This window comes from Pteropus alecto, unplaced genomic scaffold (assembly GCF_000325575.1).
Source record: "Pteropus alecto unplaced genomic scaffold, ASM32557v1 scaffold87, whole genome shotgun sequence".
NCBI lineage: Eukaryota > Metazoa > Chordata > Mammalia > Chiroptera > Pteropodidae > Pteropus > Pteropus alecto.
This window is the reverse complement of record NW_006443225.1, coordinates 7,339,172-7,346,110: the sequence shown is the minus strand read 5'-3', so window position 1 is coordinate 7,346,110 and position 6,939 is coordinate 7,339,172. Positions and strand designations below refer to the sequence as shown.

Sequence of the window (6,939 nt, the reverse complement as noted above, 5' to 3'; positions counted from 1 at the left end):
TGGTATGAAAAAAATACACTTAACAAATTATTATGACACATTATTATTAATGTAACAAGATAATAGTATAAAGAAAATGCTTTTTAAAATAGTAAATAATGGAGATAAATAAATATAATAAAATTTGAATACAAACCTTACAGTTTTTCATGTAAAACTTTAACTTGGCTTCCAATGTATCTTCATGGACATTTTTAAATGAATGATATCAGCATGACCACAGCTCCAAATGGGTTTGTGAAATATGGTTTTAAACATTCTTGTTATTAAAGCAGGAAAAAGGATTGACTAAGGATATTAATGCAATGATATGCGTATCATATGGTATCACAGTTTGAATAAATTCTGGAAAGTATATGTATTACAAAGAATGGCATCTGTGCATGTCTAAGTGGAACACTTATTTACAAACAACAGAATGTTTTATCGCGGTGATTCGGATTTCTGATTCCTGCTCAGAGAGCGGAGAGGTGCTCGGACGTACGCTTACTCAACTCTTTGGTCAGTCTGTTTAACACAAGTGACAGCAGAGCACCGGACGTTCATGATTCCTGCAGAAGCAGTATTTGATTGCCCTCCAAATAGAAGCGCTGCTTGTGTTGAATTTTCTTTAAGTGATTTAAATATTCTCTTGTATACAGCATAATCTGCCTTGACTGACAGATTCTTATAGATTCTGTCTTACTAAGACTCCACTGAGACCCACTGTGTAACAAAAGGCATTGATTCGATCAAGCAGTTGAGATGGATCTCCCCACCCACCCCTCTGACCCATACGTGTATAGTATATAGATATTACATAAAATTATATGTGTATATTTATTTATTGGATAACATTTGAAGGGCCCAGAACAAGAGGAAAAATGGAGATTCACATATATGTCTACATGTGCAAAGGATATTAATTGAACTAACAACTGTCAAATAAAATACAAAAAAGATACATATACTCATTTCCTCTTGAACTCCCAGAGGTGATTTGTTTGTTTTACATTAGAATCACTGTATAGTTAAAACCTGTCACCATGTCTCACATCGGTGAATGTGTTAGTAAATCATATAGTGCCTTTCCCACACTGAGTTCAATACCTCTGAACTAATATTTCTCTTTAATGTGTTAAAATTTCAATAATTGCAAAACTCTTTGATCATATGCAGGCCATATAAAATTTCAGATTTTATAGATAAAATAATTATTTACATTCTTTTATGTTTTATTTCAAAACATTTGGCATCTTGTAATTTGCTTTATTTGCTTCCGTTGAACCTGATTTGAGACAGCATGTCAATTAGACTAGAGAAGGTGAATCTCGTGGAAGTTGCAACATGTAGCCTGTTTTTCCGCTGTGATTAAGTTCCTTGTTGTCATTTCCAGTTTCCTGAGATGTTGTCCCTCTCCCACCCATTTTCTCTCTTCTCTCAGATCCCACAAACACAGGCCCGTTGTGCACAGAAGACACTTACTGAAGACTTGTGATAAAAAAGAGATGACAGAATAGCATATTATGGGTAAGAACTTGACTTGATCGTTAGACATCAGTGATCCATCTCTTCACAGGAACTTTATCACTGGTTATTTTTTTTTCTCAGAGGATCCCATGTGTCACCATGTAAGTTGGCCCCCTTGGCATTTCCCAATATGTACATGATTTCATATTTATAATACGATTGTAAAGTTCTGGCCTGCTCATTTTAACATCAGGGTCATTTTGAGTTATTTAATTTTTTTTCTTAATATGGATCATATTTTTTCTCTTATTCCTTAATCTCGTAACTTTTTATTGTATGCAGAGCAATCTCAACGATGCAATCGCAGAGAGTTTAGGTTATATTGCCTTCCTGTACATGGTGCTGACTTCTGTTTCGGCAGGCAGGTAATTGTCTGCAATATTCTTTTATCTTTTTGCTTCTGTAAAACCTGGTTCAATTATTGGCAAGAGCAGGTCTGTTCCAGTCTTTGATTCAGTACTAGGGCATGGCCCTTCCTCTAGGTTGTAAGACACACTTTTCTAGACTTTCAAATGAATGTTCAAGATACTCAGTTAAGTTCCTCAATCCTGGCTAACTCAGAGCCCTAAATTTCTCAGTCCAACTTGACCTCTAGTAGAACCTCATGTCTCAGCCCCGTCTTGATATATACATCTTGATATGCAGCAAATCTCCACGAAACTTCTGTCCTCCCTACTCCATACCTCTCCGCCCTTTTCTCAGGTGCTGCCACATAAATTGCTAACATTTCAACAACCCAAATATTCAGTTTTCTTCCTCCAATCAATAAGAACACTCGTCCAAAAGTATCTATAGTCAGAATGCCAGAATACCTCTTTTGGGTATCAGATGAAAATAACGTTTTCTCTGTTTAAATTTATTCTATCTATAAAAATTACAGAACTGAAATTATAAACTTAAACAGGATGTATATTTACTGAAATTATAACTTAAACAGGATGTATTATTTTTACTAAATCCTTTTTTTTAAAAAAATAGTGTGATTGTTTGAAAATATGTCCACAAAGTCTTTGACAGTTTCCCTTGAATGTTGCCTGGACTTAAGGATTTGCTTTTAATGAGTAACATATTATGGAATTGATATTAACTTTACAGCTATAATACTATTAAGTAAATCCTGTCTCTTAACATTTAGATAGCTTTTCAATAAATACATTTGCAGCCAGATTCTTCCAGTGTCCCTATTTCTCCTCCTAGGAGTCTTTAGGCATCTTTAGGCGTCTCCAAGGCTGTCATTCATGCTACACTTTAAGAGGGGCACAATTAAGTTATTGCTGCTTTCTTGGAAATTACATGTCTTGGAATATACAGAAATATACAGAGCATACAAAAATGAAATCTTGTGTTGCCTGACACTTTTAAGACACCAGGAAGTACACTGAAAATTTAAATCATACTTTTATTTTCTAAAGGAAATAGCCTGACGTTGGAGTGCCATCTTGATGATGACTAAACTTATAGGCTGATTTTCCTATTTTTTTTTTCTTAAGAGGTATAGAACTTTTGCCTTAGTAATCTTACACAATTTTCATGTGTCAAGTTCTCAGTATTCAGCCTATGTATAATTATACATAAACAATTTGGACATAGTAAGACAGGTCAATGTAAAGAAATTCTATAGATTTATCTTATATTAATCATGAACTTTGATCAGAAGCCTTTTAAAACAGCAATAAATAAGATGACTGACATTTACTGATCGCCTAGTCTATATACACATTTTTTTTACATTTATGCTCTATCCTTACAACTACTGTTAGAGGCATATAGTGTTTTCTTTATTCTATGAGAAACTTTAACTCAAACAGCCTAAGTAAGGTACCAAGATGACACATGTAGTAACTGCGGAATGTGGGCTTTATCTCGGGGTCATAACGACCAGATGATTTGTGCCTGATATACCACATAGCCATCCACATGAATCTAGTCCACAAAGGATACATTTTAGAAAATATGGGTTTTTAAGTGTGTACTTGTCTCTTTTTGTTATGCACATGTTTGTGATCTTTTCCTATAGTGACCTGATCCACTAATATTTTGATCCTTTAAGAAACTTAAAACAGTCTTTCAATATGGCAATAATAGAACCTTATTTTCCTGCTTATTTAATTTTTATTTTTTTAATTAAATTTATTGGGGTGACATTGGTTCATAAAATTGCATAGGTTTCAAATGTGCAATTTGACACCATTGCTCTTGAGAGCTTTTTTTCCTCATGAAATACTTCACCTGTGTATTTCACCTGAGGATCTAGACAGCTCAGTAAAGTAATTCTTCTTTTTCGAGTCATTCTTATTACCTACTTTAAATTCTTTCTCTAAACAGTGCTGTGAAAACATTTTGTTTTCCTCAAGATTCAACTTTTTTTAACTTTTAAGGTTTGGTTCTTCTTACTGTTGGGCATGGTTTTAGAGAGCCAAATAAGAGTTTTAACATAGAAAACAAAAATTCCAGTTTTCTCCAAGTGCCTACAATCCATCTATTGTATTTAATAAACTTTCCAAATCCTTTTATGCCTCATAGGTTCGTTTGTATTTTCAGTTGACTAAACTTAGGCAATTCCGCTTAATATATTTCATTTTTATTTAAATAGAAACAATTTATTTAATCTAGTAATCAGTTTTAAACTTACTTTTATCTTTCCCTGTGGGCGATTTTTTCCATTCCGGGCAACTATCAAAAGAAATCTTGAAATATGATATTATGGAAGTCTAGAGGCCAATAATACCTATGCCCAAGAATAATATTTCAAGGAAATGACCTAGAAGTCTTTATATAAATAGAATTCTAAATATCTCACAAAGGCTATGCCTTTTTTGGGAGCTATAAGAATCATGTCCTCTTTAATATTCTAACATTATTGTCAAGTAAACATCTTTTAAATACGCTAACACTTTCAGATCATCAGAAGTTTTTTTTTTAATGTAGAACTGATATATGCTATTATTTCCACAATAAAAGAAAGTTATATGCAAGTTGAAGTCTATATTATATTTCAATGTGGTATTTAATGCAAATACAAAAATTTGGAAATCTTTTCATAGAGGACAATGGGGAAATTTAATTTATTGCTAGGTTATACATTCTAATGAGAAATGGAAACAGTTTCAATGTTTAGCGATTACTGTGGCCTGTATTGTGTTAGTTGCCATTAATCAGAAATCTGTAAGCGATATGCTTCTCTTTAGTAACAGCAAGTAGGTTTTATTTCTGTTTTTTTAAAAAGCAGCTGAGTCAGTTTTGTTTATCCACGGTAGCTGCACTTGTCGCTTTGTGTTAGAGTCACTGCATTGAACAGGTCTGTGAATATAATTGAATAACCACACTAAAATATATTGTCTCTGCCATATTCATTTTATACCATATTCTCCCTCAGATCAGCATATGAGAATAAATAATTTTCTAAAATAAAAGTAAATGTTTTCCTGTATAATTAGTTGATTTCCAAATTAGGAGTGTAAATATGAAATGGTTATATTTTCTCCAGTAATTCCCTCCCTAACTCCTCTGTGTCAAATAACCCTTTTCAACTCCTTAATACATCATGCAGAGAGTCTGCACCAATGTAGCTGTTAAACTTAGTTGTTAAATCTTGATCTCATGTCCCTTCTCCTGGCCAAACAGACCACACTAAGAGCTCGTGGCTTGAAGCTTTCCTCCCCTCCCCACACTTCCCATCTCATACTCTGCCACCTGGGTAGGGGACAGAATGGAGCAGTGGTGGCCAAGTTACCCATTAAAGCAGGAGGGCAACTGGGAGGTGATCCTGCTCTCACTCAGCTCTTTGATGTCCCTGAGGCTCCGCCAATGTGATGGTCTCCAGATTTATCCACTTCTTTCACGTGCATTAATAAAAACAATATTTCTATCCTAAAAAAATCTTAAATGATTTTCATATGTGAGAGTTAGCAAAAAATAAACCACTGAGAGTAGTCTATGGATCTAAATTTCAATGAAAGTAGTATTGTGCTCCAGAGAAAACAACTTTAATAGAATCTAGTACAATGTGTTGTTGAGCTTTTTAAAAGGAAATTTAAGCAATATGAGTGGAATTCTTGACGAAGAATATTGAACATAAGGTCATTCTACAATAATAGTGTGTAAAACAAACAGAACACCAGTAAATGCCATTAAGATTGTGGATTCTCCTGTTGTGATGTTAATTTGTATATTAAATACATAGAATCTTGTGGTTGAGAAATTTCAATTAAGAGGAAAATCAAATGAAGAATGTTAGGTAACATTTGCGATGGTTCATAAGATTATACAAGAGAGCCTGATAAACATGTTTATTTGCATCTAGCTTATTGTTTTTCTTAAGAGCATAGCAACTTATGCCTTCAAGTAGTATTATACAATAACAAAGAATACTACCACAAAATTAAATGATAAATGGTGAACATTTAGCTGAAGAGTTTTACAGGAACAGAGTTTATAATATGGTTACGCAACACTGCCATCTGTGATGCTATAAAGAAAAAAAAATCATTGAATTGCTATACAAATTAACCTCTGTGACTCATTTGAGAAAAATCACACTTATCGGCATATCTAAAACATTTCTCTTTGCACAGAGAAAGTTTATAGTTGATAACGAGAAGGTACAGGTAAAGACTACAGAGTGGCCTTAAACGTGAGAGGCACTAGAGTAGCTGTTATTTGATTTATGATTCAATCGGTATGGCGTTCACAGAATGCCCACAAGAGTTCAAGACCCCTCACTCTAAAAGAGTAAAGCTGAGAATGCAGCTTAAGTGGAATGCTGAGGAAATCAAACCAATTAGATGGGGAAAGATGGGGAAAAGGAGTGGCTGGAGCCTGAACAGGCAACGTGGACCATAACACAACCTTGAGCAGACAGACAGGTCATTGATTAGGATCATAGAACGGAGCAATAGAAGGAGAGCCTGGAGCCTCCTATGTTTTTGGAGCTGTTATATCATCTCTAAACTGCCTAATATAGGACTTTTTTTATATAAGAGACTATATTTTAAGCCATTGTTTTGGGGCTTTTCTGTAGTATACAACCCAACCTAATACAAGCCAACACATAAATTTTAATTTGGAACTTAGGGTAATGACAGTGGGAACATAAGATTATACCAGATAGTCAGCTTCTGTTCTCATGAAATAGTCTACATAATGGGAAACATGGACAATTTAATAAAGAAAATAATGAATATGAGTGTGTTATAATGAGAGACTTTTCTTAAAATTCTGAGTACACAGAGCAGGATGAGCATGGGTCTCCCAGAGGACAACGTGATGGGTTTGTGCACTGCTGTGTTTAAGAACCAGGAGAACACAGTCTAATACTGATATTCACTTACGAGGACGACGTCCATGACCAACTGCATGTGAGGAAAGCAGTTTGTTTTCCTATCCCCCATGATGAATTTGTGTTGATCCTTGCATCTCCACCGCACTCTT

At 34.3% G+C, this 6,939-nt stretch overlaps 1 pseudogene; it reads left to right on the top strand.

Annotated features, from left to right (window-relative positions):
- Positions 1-6,189: 6,189 nt before the first annotated feature.
- Positions 6,190-6,939, top strand: part of LOC112472583 — a 14,794-nt pseudogene continuing 14,044 nt past the window's right edge.